The sequence below is a fragment of the Lissotriton helveticus genome, chromosome 12 (assembly GCF_964261635.1).
Source record: "Lissotriton helveticus chromosome 12, aLisHel1.1, whole genome shotgun sequence".
Lineage (NCBI taxonomy): Eukaryota > Metazoa > Chordata > Amphibia > Caudata > Salamandridae > Lissotriton > Lissotriton helveticus.
The window spans coordinates 375081164-375099918 of NC_136073.1; the positions used below are offsets into that span (position 1 = coordinate 375081164).

At 43.8% G+C, this 18755-nt stretch overlaps 1 protein-coding gene and 1 long non-coding RNA gene across 3 annotated transcripts in view; one reads left to right on the forward strand and one right to left on the reverse strand.

Annotated features, from left to right (window-relative positions):
• Positions 1–9462, reverse strand: part of SLC7A9 (solute carrier family 7 member 9) — an 824809-nt gene extending 815347 nt beyond the window's left edge. The window contains exon 1 of one of the 2 annotated variants that reach the window (XM_078669571.1): positions 9228–9462. The gene's annotated coding sequence lies outside the window, so the exon portion shown is untranslated. The remainder of the gene's footprint in view (positions 1–9227) is intronic. The other variant, XM_078669572.1, reaches the window with a different exon arrangement.
• The window catches only part of LOC144798615 (uncharacterized), a 181126-nt gene that overhangs the window by 140141 nt on the left and 22230 nt on the right, over positions 1–18755 (forward strand). The gene's annotated exons all lie outside the window — the stretch shown is intronic.

Below are 18755 nucleotides of genomic sequence, written 5' to 3' on the forward strand. Positions count from 1 at the left end.
CGTCTCCTATCTCCAGACTACGGCCAACCTCCTGCATTCGCTGGAGTTCACCATCAATATGACGAAGTCACACCTGATTCTCTCTCAGAAGCTCCTTTTCATTAGAGCGGTTCTGGACACAGCGCAGTTTCGGGCTTATCCTCCCGAGCAGCGAGTCTGGGATATTCGGGCTTTGATTCCGATCTTTCAGCCTCTATCCAGGGTTTCGGTCCGAATGACCCTGAGGCTTCTGGGCCTCATGGCCTCCTGCATCCTGCTGGTGGACTCTGCCAGGTGCCAAATGCAGGCTCTGCAGTGGGACCTGAAGTTTCAGTGGCACAGCATCAGAGGGAATCTTTTCGTTTGCGTCCAGATCTCGGAGGGCACTGCACACCAATTGCAGTGGTGGCTAACGAACCAGGATTGGGTCAATGGCAGATCCCTTCCCCAACCAGAATTCACACTGGTGACAGATGCATCACTACTAGGGTGGGGTGGCCACATGGGAGAAGCGGAAATCAGAGGTCCCTGATCTCTGGCAGAGTGCAGGCTTCACATCAACGTTCTCGAGCTTCGGGCGATTCGTCTTGCATTAAAGGCATTTCTTCCCTCTGTAGGCATTCCTTCCCTCTGTCCAGGGTAAAGTAGTGCAGGTGTTAAAAGACAACACCACCGCCATGAGGTACTGCAACAAACGGGGTGGAGTCGTGGACCCCCTGTCAAGTGGCTCTTCACCTCAGGACATGGTTGGAACATCAGGGCATATCCCTGGTGGTTCAACACCTGGAAGGTTCTCTGAATGCCAGGGCACACAAACTCAGCCGCAGGTGCATGATGGATCATGAATGGCGTTTTCACTCAGAGGTGGTGCAAGGTCTCTTTCAGCAGCGGGGAGAGCCTTGGTTAGATCTATTCGCCATCAAAGAGAACGCGCAATGTCAGCAGTTCTGCGCTTTGTAATTTCCAAGTCGGCACTCGCTAGGCAACGCTTTTCATCGTGAGTGGAGTTGGTGTCTTCTATACGCCTTTCCGCCTATACCTCCTCTGCCCAGAGTGCTGAAGAAGATCAAGCGCAACCGGGCCCAAGTCATCCTTGTGGCTCCGAATTGGGCACGAAGAGTCTGGTATCCCGAGTTATTGCACAAGGCCATCGATCCTCCGATCAGCCTGGGTCTTCGGGAGGATCTTCTGTTGCAGCAGCAGGGGCCGGTCCTCATTTCAAACCTGTCCTGTCTCCACCTCCTTGCGTGGAGATTGAGCGGCTACAGTTGACGGCTTCCGACCTTCCTCCCAAATACTATACAGTTATCTTGGTGGCCAGGCGGCCCTCCACCAAAACTGTATACACCAAATTTGTGGCATGGTGCGCTGCAAATGCTGTGTTTCTGCACCCCTTTCAAAGGTTCTCCTCTTCATTCTTTTTTTGGCCCACAGGTTTCTGCTCTGGGCACTCTTAAAGGCTATCTTTCGACCATTTTGGCCTTCCTTCGGCTGCCTAACCAACCTTCTCTTTTCAAGTCCCTGATGGTAAATCGCTTACTTAAGGGCATTGCTGATTTGTTTCCTCCAACTCCTTTTGTGATGCCCCAGTTGAACTTGAACCTGGTTCTTACTTATCTGATGTGTGCTCCTTTTGAGCCGCTACATAACTGTCCACTCAGACTCTTAACCCTTAAAACTGCCTTTCTGGTTGCTCTCACCTCTGCACGCAGGATGAGTGAGCTACAGGCCCTTTCTTCTAAGCCTCCTTTCCTGGCTGTTCACCCGGAAAAGATTGTCTTCCGCACTAGGCCTTCTTTCCTTCCCAAAGTGGTTACCTCTTTCCATATAGGACAGACCAACACTTTGCCCACCTTCTTTCCGCCTCCGCATCCTTCTAAAGAGGAAGAGAGGCTCCACCGTCTGGATCCAAAACATGCGCTTTCATTCTATCTGCATCGCACAAAACAATTCCGGGTGGATGACCAGCTCTTTGTCGGTTATGTGGGCTCCAAGGTCGGGCCGTGCAAAAACGAACCATCTCCAGACAGGTCGTTCTTTGCATCAGAATTTGCTATTCCTTAGCGAAAAAGGAACCTCCAATTGGGTTGCGTGCCCATTCCACCAGGGCGACATCAGCCACTACTGCTTTGGGACGTGGAGTGCCCCTTCTTGACATCCGCCAAACAGCTACCTAGGCTTCACTGCCCACGTTTACCAAACACTACTGTCTGGACAGTCAAATCCGGAGGGATGGCTTCTTCGGCCGTTCGGTGCTCCAGGACTTTCTGGTGTGAACTTGCTTCGCAGACCCACCACCGGGGTTGGTATTGCTGGGGTATCTATTCTTATGTGAGGAATCCATAACTAATTGTCTCTTTCAGATGAAGAAGTTACTTACCTTCGGTAACAATATCTCTGTAAGAGACATAGATTAGTTATGGATTCCTCACCGATCCTCTCCGTTCTGCGAACTGACTTCTAGAGTAGGGGACTCCCTATTAGGGCCCTAGTTTTCATGCACCAGTGTTCAGTGTCTTGCATGGTTCTGCGCTTCTGGCGTGGAATGTTGTGCAGAGAACTGACGTCAGCGCGCAAGGGTGGTGTCTAAGTAGATTCCTCATTACGGCGAACACCACGCCAACGGCGAATGCGGCGTTGACCGACGCCACTTATCGACGAGCAGTGGGACTGCTGAGGAAAAATTCTCTGGATCCAGTCTGACGCCAGGGGGTAATTCTAAGGTGAGAAATCCATAATTAAACTATGTCTCTTGCAGATATATCGTTACCGAAGGTAAGTAACTTGTTCTTCAACACTCAAACGCCTGACAATAGGTTTTTTTGCTCATGCTTTTTTAGCTTCTTCTGGTGTTTTTCATTACTTTTCTCTTATATAATGCCAGTTTATTGCATTTTCGCTGTGGTGTCACAGCATTTTATATATAAACAGGGCTACCTTTTTCTCATGTTGACATTGTTTTAGAATCTGTGAATGCTTTCTTTGCTCTGGATATTGGGCTTAAAGCGTCTGCATATTTTTACTTCACATCTGCATACTTCCAAGTGTTGTTCACACAGCTTATGGGTAGGCTTAAAACGTCACCAAAGCTGATTCCTCATCCTCTTCATCATGCAACAATGACGAGTGATCATTTAGCTTCTACTAAGCCTTCCTCCTCATGTACAGAGCCTAAGTGGCTGAAAAATGACTCCCCTTTCCCATTCTTTCATCGCATAACCCAGTTCTTGACACTATCCTTGATGAGGTGAAGGGATTAAAACCCTTCATATCTGCTGCTAATGAAAAGCTTCAACGAATTGAGGATAGATGTATTACTATGGAGGTGAAAATGTTTGACATGGAGCAACGTATAAGTGATTTACATGATACTACTACCAAGATTCCTATCTTGGAGCAAGAGATCTGAAGACTCAAATTGCACACTGAGGATGTTGAAAATCAAAATAGACATAATAACCTGTGTTTATATGATCTACCAGAAACTTTGAAGGGCCCAGACCTTCTTATCTTCTTGAAGAAGTTCCATCCAGAACTTTTGGACCTTCAACATGATCCTCCATTGAATATTCAACGTATTTTTGGAATTTACAGATATCATTCGTGTGTTGAAGGCAGTAAAAGTGAAACATCATTTTATCTGGTCACGCCATTTATCTCTCAAGATCTCTTCAATACCACCAGTGCCAGAAGGAAATAATTTCTTGCTTTTCATCCCCTAATGAGACAATTACGTATCTGTTGTGGCATTTTGCATCCTTGTTTTTGTAAAATTACTCATGAGGGCTTTACATGCTCCTCAGACGATCCAATCAAATTTAAATCTTTTATCCAAAGTATCTCACAATACTCTATGGATACTCCTACCTGGAGATCCTAACTTATTCTAACTAAGTCTTGTCATTCTTACCCTCGTCTAATAATTTTTTCTACCTATCTAAATAATATATAGATATGGCTGTTATCTCAGTCATATCTTAGTTTCTCTCCCTCTGCCACTCTGCTTGCTCTTGGTGCTGTGGTGTCCTATGCGTATCTCTTTTACTCTTCATCTTAGATCTGGATTACTTTCCCTGATCTATCTCTTTCTCCTACTATCACTTTTTATCTATCTCCTACTAGTTGTTTTTACTTGGTTTCTTGGTACTGTTTTATGAATATTCTTTTAGTTTTATTTTTTTATTTTTTTCTGATTACATTATTTATATGTTATATATTTATTGACTAAATGGTGTGTTTCTGTTTTCAGCAGTGTCCATGAAGCATATTACCTGTATTCCTGTATCTCTCATCCCACTCCCTAATTATGTGTAATATTGTCTCATGGAATGTTTGTGATCTGGGACAACCTGTCAAAAGACAAAATGTACTTTCTCACTTGTTCAGATTGAACACACAGGTTTCTTTTTTGCAGGAAACTCATTGTAATGATGTAGAATCTCTTAAATCAAAACGACAATGGCTAGGCCAAGTGATATATTCTCCTGTGATTAACCTTAAAGGTGGTGTTGCTATTCTTTTCCATAAATCGTTGCATGTACAAATTTTATCAACTCAATGTGATAGTGATGGACGCGGGGTAATGGCTACGGTTATCATTCATTACAGGGAAATATTTGTAGTTAATATTTATGGTCCTGTTGACCGGACCCAAATTTTTGGAACCACATCAAGATTTTATTAACCTCTCTTGAGAATCCTAAAATTATTGTTGCAGAAGATTTTAACCCCTTGTGTGCTGCTGTCAGGCCAACGCTACCTCCCTAGTGCTGCCGTCGGCCAACATCCGACACAGCCCCGCCCACTCTTCAGAACGGCCGCACCGCGGCGGAAAAAACGTGGTTAAGGCGTTAATCAGTGGTTGGATCCATTTACTGACAGACAGTCTAAATGTAGATTTAATCCTGACAAATCTCTCAAAGCATTTCAGTCTCAAAGCATTTCAGTCTACTATTTGATGTTTGGAGAACTTGTAATCCTGATTCTTTGGAATCCACGTTTTTCTCCAATGTTCACCATACTCGTTCCAGAATTGATTACATTTTGTTTAGCAAACCTCTACTTTCCTCCATCCATTCCTCAGAAATTGGCTCTATTTTTATTTCTGATCATGCTCCTGTATTTTCTGCATTTGACTTATCTCTAAGCAATTCTAAAACTGGTCGATGGAAATTGAGTAACTTTTTCCTTTGCGACAATAATTTTTTATCTGAATGTACTACCTTTATTAAGGAGTTTTTTTTAAATCAATCAACCTTTGGACACATCTGTTCCTAACATTTGGGATGCCTTCAAGACCTCTTTTTGTGCTTTCACTATAGCATATGCAGCAAGGATGAAAATAAAAACAACCTTGCCAAATATACTACTTTATTACAACTCAAAATATTAGAGCATACTTACTTTTCCTCTAAATCCTCTTCTGTACTACATGAATTAATCAAAGTCAGGTCTGCTCTTAATAAACTTGCCACCGTTGATGCTTGTAGTGTTCTCCTTATTGTTAAATCTAAATATCACGGAGGTCAAAACAAGGCAGGCAAGATGTTGGCCAATTGTAAAAAAAATCTAATCTGAACATAAAAATATTGTTTCCACTCTAAATAAAACGTACCAACAAAATTGTATCTTCTAATGTAGATATTTCTATCACTTTTCAAGAATATTACCAGTTATTGTGCTCTGACAACACTAATCCCTCAGAACAAAATATGCACAGATTTTTTAGTGGCCTACCTAATCCCCCATCTTTACCTGATAAATGTAATTTATTAGAACTTGAGATTACTCACCAGGAAATAATGGATGCCATCAGATCCTTAAAAAAAGCCAAGGCTCCTGTCCTGATGGCCTTTCTGTTTAATTTGTTGCCGCTTTCTCCTCCATGTTTGTCCCTAAACTATTTGAACTTTTCAACTCTTTTCTTGTAGAGTCCAAGGCCACTGGTTCCTTTCTAGAAGCCTTGATTGTTCTTATTTCCAAACCTGATAAAGACCCCTCCTTTTGTCAAAAATGATCGTCCTATTTCATTAATTAATTATGATTGCAAAATATTTCCCAATATCCTCGTTTCTTTTCTTGAGATTATTGTCCCGTTATTGGTCAACACCGATCAATCTGGTTTTCTTAAGGGCAGCCTGGCTACTGATAATGCTAGAATGTTTTATAATGTCATTGCTTTTAGTAAAAAACATCAATCTCCTCTAGCTGCATTGTCTCTTGATGTCGAAAAGGCCTTTGATAGTATTAACTGGCAATTTATGTTTACTACTCTTCGGTGGTATGGTTTTGGCCCTAATGTCATTCATTTATAAAATTATTATACTCAGCTCCACGTGCTAATATTTTTGTTAATAATAATTTTCCCCAATATTTTCAGCTACATAGAGGTACTCAACAGGATTGTCCTCTTTCCCCTCGGCTATTTGTTTTATGTTTAGAACCTTTCCTCGAGTTAACCCTCTCATCTCAGGTTTTGTACATTATTCCACTGAAACTAAACTGTTGGCCTAGGCTGATGATATATCAGTTTATATGTCCAATCCCCTTTCCTCCTTATCTCCCTTTTTACACGAAATTAATTTATAGTCTAATATTTCTAGATATAAACTTAACTTCTCCAAAACTGAAATATTACCCTTAAATCCTTCATGTTACCAATATATGTTTGCCAATACTAATTTTACTTGGTGCCCCACCAAAATAAAATACCTTGGAATTTGGTTTTCCTCTTTGGCTTCCAACTCAATCAGTTGTACGTTTAATGCATTAACAATCACACTCAACAAATTACTTACTTCATGGTCTCCTCTCCACTTATCCTGGTGGGGAAGGTTAGATAATATAAAGATGATGATTGTTCCACACCTTTATACATTGTCTATGTTATCTTTTAAGATTCCCATTTCTTATTTCTCTCAAATTAATTCACTATGAATTTATGAACTAAATTTCTATGGAATAATAAACGTTCTTGTATTGCTTTGACTAAACTCAAACGTCCCAAGAACCAGGGTGATGTCAGTTTTCCTGATTTTAAATGATATCACTCTCCATTTTTAATTAGACAATTTTTTGCTCTAATCCACAAATTCCACAATACTTCCATACCACAATGGATTTTATTGCAGCTCGCTTTGTTAAAGGAATTTTTATTTGAAAATATAATTTATATGTCTAACTGCACCTTTATATCAAATAATCCTATACTGAAATACTCCCAGCAATTATTACACAATGTATTTTCTGCAGGTTTTGACTCACGTCAATGTTTCTTAGCCTCCTCCATTTGGTATAACAAATGTATCACTTTTCGGCACAAGTCATTCTATTATAAACACTGCGAGGAGAAGGGTATTATGTTTATTTATCAGCCTGTCCAGAATAACTCTGTTATTCCCTTTTCTCAATTGCAAATAGATTATAATTTACCACGTTTGTTTTTCCATGAATATTTTTTTAATATTGTCCACTTTGCAGTCCTACTTAACAACTAATAACTTTCCCTCAAGCATTCTACCACTCACTACCCTTAAACTGTTATACAACATCTCCCAAGACTCTGTACCCAAGGCTGTATTTCTCTACAAGATGTTTCTATCACCCATCCCTGAAAGATCCCAAACACCTATTGAGCTAATGTGGAAGGTTGATTTATCCATTTCACTTACTACCCCTGATTGGAATAAATTTTGGCTTAAATTATTTAAAACATCCAAAGCCGCTCGTATTACACAATATTTATGCTTTATTTATAACAGAGCTCTCATTACTCCTGAATGTATATCCAAGTTTTCTCCCACCCTCTCTCTTTTATCCTTGTTCTTCCTTCACAGGGACTTTAATGCACATATTATATTATTGTTCTAATGTGTTGAAATTCTGGGAATCTATTTGGGCTAAATGTTTAGAATTATTTCAATGTAGTAATTCATTATCATCGCAAAATGTTTTCCTCTGAACTGCTTCACCAGATTTTGACATTGTTTCTCCAAACCTATATTACTTGATCTTTTAATTGCTCCTGCTTTTAAAGTGATTCTCTCTTGTTGGAAAGATACCTCTAAATGATCTATATCGACATGGTGGAATTTTATTTGTGATGAACATAGAATCGCCACTGTTTCTTCCTTCTTATTGTCTCAGAAAATTAAATCTGATTTACTGTGGCTACCTTTCATTTCATATGTTTCTACTCACACATCTATATCTTAGTTACTATACAAATTATTATTTTAAAAAATCAATTTCTCTCTTTCTCTTCTTCTTTCCTCCCTTTCACGTTTATTATCATAAAACATAAGTATATATTTAATGACTGGTATTGCTCGTTTCAATTCTCTAAATTATTTCATTATTTTGTTTATCAACTGTTTGTTATTTAATATTGATATTATATTGCTGTTATTACTAATGTTCTTTTCTCTAAAACTTCAACCAAAATAATTAAACTAAAAAAAATATTACAATCACTTAATAATTGTCATTAAATTTAATAGTATATTGTAATATACTACAGTGAAATGCATCACGTCATATTATATTTAAAAAAGTACGCTGCAATGAATGTTGAACATTTTTTATCATATCAGGGAGAGATGTGGTGCAGTGGCCAGAGCGGGTGACTACGGAGTGCGGGGCTCATGGTTTGATCCATGGTGGCAGCTCAGCTCAGGAATCATGTGACTCTAGGCAAATAGCCCACTTAATCTCCCTGACGACCTCAAGCGTCTGGATACACTTAGAGTGATAAGTTGCGCTTTACAAATCTGGACTTATTTGTCCTGTGTTGTTTATGTACTTTATAATGAAACATTCTTTTTAGTAAAGAAATATTGACTATACACACATACGCACACACACACGCGCGCTCTTTCACTCCCCCCCCCCCCTGCCAAGCAGCAGCAGACCCCTCACCGCCTTAACTAAAGCTCTGTAGGTCCCTGATGCTCGTGATGACTGCAGAGCACGGGAACCATTCAAATGCAAAAACAAACGGTTTTGAAGAGAGCGAGGTGAGACTGGCACGCTTTAAAACCATTGTTTTTTTTTTGCATTGTTTGTACAGCACCGAAGCCCTGCTGCCAGCCTACCCCCAGGGACAAAACCGTCCCCACCAGCAGTGAAACAGACCACCACCCTTATAGCCCACCAGGAAAACACTTGATGCCCGAGACGGCCAGTCTGGGCCTTAATATATCCCTTAAAGGCGTCTGAGATTGCAATATATTTCTAGTATTTCCACGTACCTTTGAGGTTTCCTGAAGGCGGGAAGCAAACGTCGCACAGCTGCCCCTGGGCACGTTCTTCCGGTGCCACGCGCGTGCTACTGGGGTGTCCCGTTGTGTGCTCTGGCGTACAGAATACTGGACGCAACGAAGAAGGAAACTCTTCGGTACAGAGGTCAGCGCGCAGTAATTATTAAGCAGATTCCACACAAGGAAATGTCTGGTGAAACTATGTTAACCGAAGGCCAATTAGCTTATCTACCAGTCTTTCAATTCCTTTTCACTCACCTGTGCGATTACGGTTAATGTTTAGGTCGCGCGCTTTCGAACACTCGCAAGTTCTCCACAGTTAGGCGTCAGCTCATTTTATTTTCCGTGCACAAAGAAACCTTTACAGCTTATCATTAAAAAAGTCGGGAACCTTTGCATTATTTTAGGTGTGGCTCTACTTTTCCTGCTTTCTTTTTTAATGTTTCCATTTAGATAAAAGTCATCGATTTTTGTTTTCTGATAAACCATGGTTTGCAATAACCATTAAGCGGAGATTAATTGGTAGTTAAGCTTTGCAGGCATTAGACGTAGATAACTTCTATGTATATTTGTAATCCAGGATCATTGTATTTTCCTGCTTGGTAAGTGAGTGGTAGTGATTTGACCACAGTGTGTGATCGAAGGTGGTTTTGTTTTTCACTACTTTGGCTGAGAAATACTTTTCAGTTTGTTTTTGAAAAGTGGGGCAGAGTCTGTCGTTCAAGGTAAAAGTCACTCCTTGGATGTGGCCAGGGTTTTGTCTTTCCCCTAATTGCTTGAGAGTGGCTAATGACAACCAGCTGTAGTAATTTCACAACTCTTTGCTTCTATTAAGGGTAATCAGGGCTAGAGATTGCCTTGAGGTCAGGGGCATCACTCTAAACAAAGGTTATGTCTGGAAAGTAGCCTGGAAAGACTTGAACGTAGAATCAGCCCAACCCAATTCTGAAAGTAATTTTATGTTTGATCGCATTTATATAGCGCATACAGCATACTACCCCTGACTAGGAGTCAAGGCGCTTTTTGCTGTGTAGTACGCTAAAACGGATTAGTGGTGAATTAGTATAGGGAAATATGAAATTAATTTGAGCGGTGGTGTGTGTCTATTAGTTGAATTGAAAAGGATAGTGGAGGGACAAAAGGGGGAAGGGTCTCTCAAGTGTTTATTTGGAGATCATAGCAGTAGGTTTGGTATGAGTAAAGGAGAGGTGTAGGGGGAAGAGCCTCTAGAAGTAGATTAGGGAGTGAGATGAGGTATCGGATGAGTCAAGGAGGGAAACATGAGTGAAGGGTTTAGAAAGGCTTGTTTGGGAGATCTGACAAGTAAAAATGGTTTGATATGATGCAAGGAGCAGTAGAGGAAGGAAGAGTCTAGAAAGGGTTATTATGGGGATCATATTAGTAGAATAGGTTTTGGGATGAGTCAGAGACTGGAGGTAGAGGATATATTGAGAGAGGATTAGGGTGAGAAATAGGATAGTGCATTGGAGGCAGTAGTAGAATGATATTTGGGAACAGTCGGAGAGTGGAGGTAGAGGATATATTGAGGGAGGTATGGGGTGAGATATAGGGGAGTGCATTAGAGATGCTGAATTAGAAATAAAGAAAATATAAATACACATAAGTACATGGAAGGTATATATGTAGAGGATATACTAAGAGGCATAGGGTGAGATATAGGGTAGCGCATTGGAGATGCTGAATGAGGAGTAAAGTAATAAATGTAACAATGCATAAGTACTTGGAAGGTATATATGTATATATCTAGATTTAAGTTGTATTTATTAAACTCAGCCTTTCAAGTGTTGCTGTACTTTAAGCTAATTTGTTTTATATATTTTTTTTAATTTTAATAATTTAATAGTTAAGCAATTGTAGATAAATTGTTGTGATAACAATTAGCTTATTTATGTAGTGACCTATATACAAGTTAAACTTAGAATATCTGAAAGAGACTATTAGTTATAGATTCTTTACCTTAGAATTGCCCCCAGGCATCAAACTGGATCCGGCAAATTTTTTCTCAGAAGTACCCCTGTGCGTCGGTAAATGCCATTGGTCGACTGCGCATTCGTCTTCGGCGTTGTGATCGCCGGGATGACGTTGCGGTATCTACTTAGATGCCACCCCTGCACACTAACATCAGTGTGAGAAGTTGGCCTGGTATATGATGTTCACTATTCTAGTGAGCACCTTGCACCAGTCCAGACAACCCTTATGGTGATGGTTATAAAGTCAACCTTATAGACCAGCTATCCTAGTGGTAGCATGGACAAAGCAGTCTTAGGCTAAAACTTCAGAGAGCATGTGAAGCCAGCTGTTTTACCATATGTAATCCCTTGAATACCAAATGAAAGAACACCACACCGGTTATATATAAAATATAGATGTTTTTATTATTAACACAACCCCTATGAACTCTTTATGAGGTCAGAGGACAAAGCACATAACAAGTTACTCAATTATCATACAATAAGTTGCACAAAATACAGTTGAGCCCTAGGGGTGTTGTAAACCATATTCTAAAATAGTGGTATAAGTACCACGTCACGAACAGAGAATAGGCCTAGGGCCTAGAAAATCGCTGGGGCTACACTGAGCTAACGAGAGTTAGGAAGCAGGAGGCCCACGGGATGCGTGTGCAGTGTCTATACACACACGCGAGTAACCATAGGGATACAATGGGAACGTAAGAGTTAGAAACTAGTTGATTTAGGACACTTCCGGATGAACTAGGAGAAAGCTACTGAAAACTAGGATACTAGGATAGTCAATACCCACAGGAGCACCGGAGTGCCCGCGTTACCTCACCCACAGGAGCCGGGTGCATAGGTGTCAAGTTGTGTCGGGTTTCGTCGCTGAATCCTATGGAGACCTGTAAAAAGATGCTACAGGTGACCAGGAGAGAAGTGTCCGGTTGGATCCAAGGGCGGATCGAGGATGAAGAGTACCTGAAAGCAGAGGGGACAGAGTCTGGGTCACTAGCCATTGACCAGGAAGGAACCAGGAAGGAACCAGGCGATGTCGTGAAGCAATCAGGTGATGTCGTGAAGCTTGACTCTGCAGCCACGTGGACCAGGAGGCGTCGACAATGACCAGGAGCTGTATATGGACTGTCCCACGAAAGCAAACTGAAGATCGCTGGATGGTGCCTGTTTGCACAGGGTGGTCACTCCTTGACCACAAGGGAGATTCTTCAATCTTCTAGTTGCAATAGAATATCGAAGGTCCAGAGTTTCGTTTCAAGTTTCAGTTCAGGATGAATCTAAAGTCTCTTGACTCAGCTCCTACCTTTATACCAATCAAAGGGGCTGGATTACCTGCTAGGTCCCTCCTATGGGTGGGACCAGGGAAGGGGGTGGTTAGACCCCTTTCCCTTCTTCCAGTTTCGCGCCAGAGCTGGGGCTGGAGTGCCCCAGCAACTGGTTTGAACCGGACTATGCATGGAGCACTTGTGTGCCCCAGGCTGTGTCTCATTTCATTCAGCATTCAGCCCTCCCTGCCCCAATACACTAAGGCCTGTCTGGGGTGGTGCTAGCAGCTCCCAAGGCAGGAAATCTATTGTCCAAGCCTCCCTTGCTGGAAGGACTCCCAGCAGCAGGAGGTCAGACTTGTGTCTGTGGCAGCAGCATCCATTTTGTGATGCTGAGGCTCTGGTTAACTTTAACCGGGATTAACAGGAACAACATGTCTTCTCCCTCTAGAAGGGTGGAATGCTACCCCCGTCGCCAAAATTGGCGAGGGGGTAGTTTTCCAAAGCGTATGACACCTTACACGACATGTTTTGATAAAGCCAAACCAAAGTTAGCATTTAACCGCGAGGATTATAATGCACTTAAGAGTATATGGTATGGCTATATCATAGAACAGCTATAAGGAGATGGTTCCGAAAGCTGCAGACAGGCTCAGCTCATGCTAGAGCCTCATCTCACATAAAACCAAGCACTCTGCCTTCAGGATTGTTAAGGCCTGCCATAGGAGTGACTTATAGGTGCATATGTGTCCATATATAAGGTTAGATATAGGAATACTATATCTAAGCAAGGGGTGATTACAAGACCTTGCCCCAGCTGAGTGATCAGCCAGTTGTGCCAATTTGGATGGCCAGCCAGGGGTGGCATAATATATGCAGCCGGCCCTGGTAGGCCTTGGATGCACCTATGGTACACTATACAGGGCCTCACAAGGGTGACCTAATATCCAATTAGGTTTGTACCTAAAGTACATGGAGTCCATTTTACAGTGAGAGCAGATAGCCTGGGGCCCTGATCAGCAGGATCCCAGGCCAAGTAAGTCGAAAACCAGCTAAACACTAGGCAAAAAGTTGGGGGTAACCATAGTCAGATATCCATCCTCCTACACAACCCCCCCCCCCCAAACGAAAGGAGATTAGGCTATCCTTGACCAGGTAAGCCTATATTATCTGAGTGGGCATATAAGGAGGTACCTGCACTGGCATGGTTATCCCCGGTCTCATGGTCCACTAAGCAATCCCTCACCCTAGGAGTATCAGGGGGTCTCCACCACAGGGAATCTCTACCTGTAGTGTGTTTTAGCAAAGTAAGAGGCTGGTGTCGGGATGGAGTACTGAAGTGAGGCTCCACTAATGTAGGGCTCAACTTCCTCCAATCACTCTCCACCATGTACGCCTTTATTTCCATGACTAAGTTGCACTGTGCTCTCAGGGTCAACCTCTGGCTACCTATAGCTGGAGGCTGGGTCCCTTTTGTTGGCTTACTGGAGGGACAGGTCAGGTTTGGCGCCACTAGGTCCCAGGTTTGGCTGTGCCCAACAGAGTCTATCTGAGGAAGGTTTCTAACTAAGAGTAAGGGAGATCCCTCAGGAGTTTTTGGAATTTTCACCTTTCTAGGGCTGCTAGCTTTGGTGCCCCTAATCTGCTGATGGGGGGGTTCCTGTGGACAGGGGGCCCTCTGGGGTCCACTGGCCTCCCTGACCTCTTCAGGCCTGGGCTGACTGAGGCAGGGTAGAGAGGGGCCAGGTTACCTGCTCCAGACTGGGTCCCACCTTGGAAGGGTCCACTGACATCAGGGGCTCTGCCAGGCCAGGCCTGACTACCTCTGGGGCAGTTCCTTCACAAGGGGTAGGGTCAGTTCCCTGAGGTGGCGGACTCTCACCTAATGTCTGGTTGGGGGAGACTTTTCTTCCTCCCCAATACCCTCTGTCTGTGTGGAGTGATCCATAGTTTCAGGCTTCACAACACAAAAATCTGTTTGAGTTTGGGCTGTGACCATCAAAGCCCTACCAACCTTTTCAGGAGGGAACTCTGTTTGCTTGTGGGCTGTGACCATCACAGCCCTGTCAACCTGTTCAGGGAAGGAGTCTGCTTGAGATTGGGCTGAGACCATCACAGCCCTACCAACCTTTTCAGGGAGGAAATCTTGAGCTGGGGCTGTGGCTATCACAGCCCCACTAACCTTTTCAGGAAGTCCTACCATTTTGGAATGGGTTTCTTGTTCTATCTCAGCCCAGTCTGAGATCTCTAAATCATTTCCCAGTAGACAATCTACAGGTAAGTTTGTAGACACTGCCACTCTCTTTGGGCCAGTGACACCTCCCCAGCTGAGATTTACTACTGCCATGGGATGATCTTTCTGCACTCCATCAATATTGACCACCTGGTATGTGTACTCAGGTAAAAGTTGTCCTGAGGGGGCTAGACTCTCAGTCACCATAGTGATGCTAGCCCCTGTGTCTCTATAGGCTTCAACTTTCTGACCATTGATGAGGGGCTTGGGACAAGCAGTGAAGTTGGCAAACCCCATTCCATTCTCACAGACAAGAGTAGCTATGGTAGGGGACCTGGTTAGGCCACCTGAGTTCTCCAAGTAAACCCAGCCACATTTTTGGGGGCACTCCCACCCCCTGGGGGATTACTACTAATAGTAACAGAAGGTTTTGGAGTAGTACTTGGAGGAACATTTTCCTTATTGTTGGCTTTTGGGCAACTGCTGTCAGTTTTCCAATGGCCAGGCTGTTTACAGACATGGAAATAAGGTTTCTTAATGGTAGAGGAAGGAGTTTGGGACCCACCCCCCTCAGAGGAATTTTGGGGCCCTGTAGTGGATTTGTCCTTAGATTTATCCCCACCTTTCTCTTGAGGCTTTGTATTATCGTTCTTTTGGTCACCACCCTGATTTTTAGGCCTAACCCTGGTTCTGACCCATTTGTCTGCCTTCTTACCCAATTCTTGGGGAGAGGTCAGATCAGAGCCCACCAGGTGTTGATGTAGAAGCTGGTTCTGACAATTATTAAGGATCTGCTCCCTCATAATGAAATTATACAATCCTGTATAGTCCTGTACTTTGCTGCCCAATAACCAGCCCTCCAGAGCCTTAGTAGCACAATCTACAAAATCAGTCCAGTCCTGAGTCTGTGTCTTCTGGGTATCCCTGAACAACAACCTATATTGCTCAGTGGTTAAGCCAAACCCATCAATCAGAGCACTCTTCAGGACTGTGTAGTTGTTAGCATCCTCATCACTAACTGTGAGGAGCTTATCTCTGCCTTTTTCTGAAAAGGAGAGCCATAAGATTGCTGCCCACTGACTTTGGGGTACCTGCTGTACTTTGCAAGCCCTCTCCAAAGCAGTAATCCACTTGTTGATGTCATCCCCAACTTTGTAGGGTGGGACAATCTTGCTTAGGTTTCTAGTATCATAGGACCTATCTTTATCCTTAGGGATATTGCTGCTACCGGTGGAATCTAATCCACTTAACTTTTGCTCTTTGGCAAGGGCAAGTTCTTCCCTCTCAATCCTCAGATTGACTTCCTTCATACTTGCCTGATGCTCTCTTTTGTGAGGAGAAGTAATTCCCCTCTGAGCAGGAGCATTAGAGCCTCTTGAAGCATTAGAGTAGAGAGATTCCCTAGAGTGGGATCTTCCCCTCGTATACCTCTTTTAAGTCCACTTAGAGGCCTGTATGGGGCTAGCCCATCATCAGTCCCATGTAGGCTTAGGTTAGCCTGGCTAAGTCTCCTAACTTGGACCTGCCTGTCTACTTCCTCCCCAGAATCTACTGCCTTCACCTCTTTCTCATCATCTGATAGTAGGGTCAGTGGCATCTTCTGCTGAGGGTAGTCCCTCATCTGCATTCCCTGAGGGGCCTGGGTTAGAGGCTTTCTGAGCATCATATCCTTCCATGAGCTCTATCAGGTGCTTGAGGGTAGGGTTGGAAGCCTGTTTTAACCTCCTAGATGTGCACAAGTGCCTCAACTCATGGAAGGTTAGGGTATCATATCTTGAAGGTGCCCTGGCAGGGTCACTTCCCACAGGGAGAGTCACACTAGGCTCTCCAGGGAATGCACATAATCTAGTGTGGTGTGGTGTGTGCACCTACCTACACTAAGTGTTTCCTACTAAACCTCTCTAGGAGTTGTAGTCAGGGTGTGCTAAGCCCTTTACTCTACAACAACTAAGTTCAGTAGAACTTAAGTATTATAAGTCTTGTTATATGTACCTATAGGTACCTAATGTGATCTTTCAAATGATATTTTAAGATTACAATTGGTAAAACAACAGCAAGCTCTTATCCCAACCACTGCACACCAATGTGAGAAGTTGGCCTGGTATATGATGTTCACTATTCTAGTGAGCACCTTGCACCAGTCCAAACAACCCTAATGGTGATGGTTGTAAAGTCAACCTTATAGACCAGCTATCCTAGTGGTAGCATGGACAAAGCAGTCTTAGGCTAAAACTTCAGAGAGCATGTGAAGCCAGCTGTTTTACCATATGTAACCCCTGGAATACCAAATGAAAGGACACCACACCGGTTATATATAAAATATATATGTTTTTATTACTAACACAACCCCTCTGAACTCTTTATAAGGTCAGAGGACAAAGCACATAACAAGTTACTCAATTATCATACAATAAGTTGCACAAAATACAATTGAGCCCTAGGGGCGTTGTAAACCATATACTAAAATAGTGGTATAAGTACCACGTCACGAACAGAGAATAGGCCTAGGGCCTAGGGAATCACTGGGGCTCCACTGAGCTAACGAGAGTTAGGAAGCAGGAGGCCCACGGGATGCATGTGCAGTGTCTATACACACATGCGAGTTACCATAGGGATACAATGGGAACGTAAGAGTTAGAAACTAGTTGATTTAGGACACTTCCGGATGAACTAGGAGAAAGCTACTGAAAACTAGGACACTAGGATAGTCAATACCCACAGGAGCACCAGAGTGCCCGCATTACCTCACCCACAGGAGCCGGGTGCATAGGTGTCAAGTTGTATCGGGTTTCCACGCTGAATCCTATGGAGACTTGTAAAAAGATGCTGCAGGTGACCAGGAGAGAAGTGTACGGTTGGATCCAAGGGTGGATCGAGGATGAAGACTACCTGAAAGCAGAGGGGACAGAGTCTGGGCCACTAGCCAGTGACCAGGAAGGAACCAGGAAGGAAACAGGCGATGTCGTGAAGCAATCAGGTGATGTCGTGAAGTTTGACTCTGCAGCCATGTGGACCAGGAGGTGTCGATGATGACCAGGAGCTGGATACGGACTGTCTCACGAAGGATCTCGCTGTTGGCGGCGTCGGCTTCCGGATTGGAGTCAACAGGCCTTGGCAAATGCAACCCATGCACGAATCGAATATTCGCTTCGAGGCAGACCAGCAAGGTCTGGGGGGCTTCTCCTTTTCAGGGAAGCAGGGGCCCACCTGGAGCAACCAGGCAGGTGGTTTAAATTCAAAGGTTCGTCGTCACAGAGGCCACTAGCCAACGGGCAAGTGACCGGATAGACGCGTTGAGCACAAAAGTACCAGTAGGCCCCGCGCGGCACTTGGTGAGTGTGGAGGGCTGTGCGTCGGTGCAAAAGGTGCTCGGGCTGGGGCTTCTCAATCCCCAATGCACAACTTCGAGGGCGCCTCAGAAGCTGCAGAAGTAGCAATGAGCAGGTTTTTCAAGATGTCCGGTCCCACGTCTCTCGTCCCCTCCACGGGTCTCAGCGTTGCTGTGGCTGTGGAACGGGCTCAAGGAAGTCTGGAAGTCCAGTTGTTCTCAGGCTCTGTGCTCGGGCTCCGGCGGGAGCGTCGACAAAGCAAACCGCAGTTCGCTGGATGGAGCCTGATTGCACAGGGTGGTCACTCCTTGACCGCAAGGGAGATTCTTCAGTCTTCTAGTTGCAATAGAATGTCGAAGGTCCAGAGTTTCGTTTCAAGTTTCAGTTCAGGATAAATCTAAAGTCTCTTGACTCAGCTCCTACCTTTATACCAATCAAAGGGGCTGGATTACCTGCTAGGTCCCTCCTATGGGTGGGACTAGGGAAGGGGGTGGTTACACCCCTTTCCCTTTGTCCAGTTTCGCGCCAGAGCTTGGGCTGGAGTGCCCCAGCAACTGGTTTGAACCAGACTATGCATGGAGCACCTTGTTTTCCCCATGCAGTGTCTCATTTCATTCAGCCCTCTCTGTCCCAATACACTAAGGCCTGTTTGAGGTGGTGCTAGCACCTCCCAAGGCAGGACATCTATTGTCCAGACCTCCCTC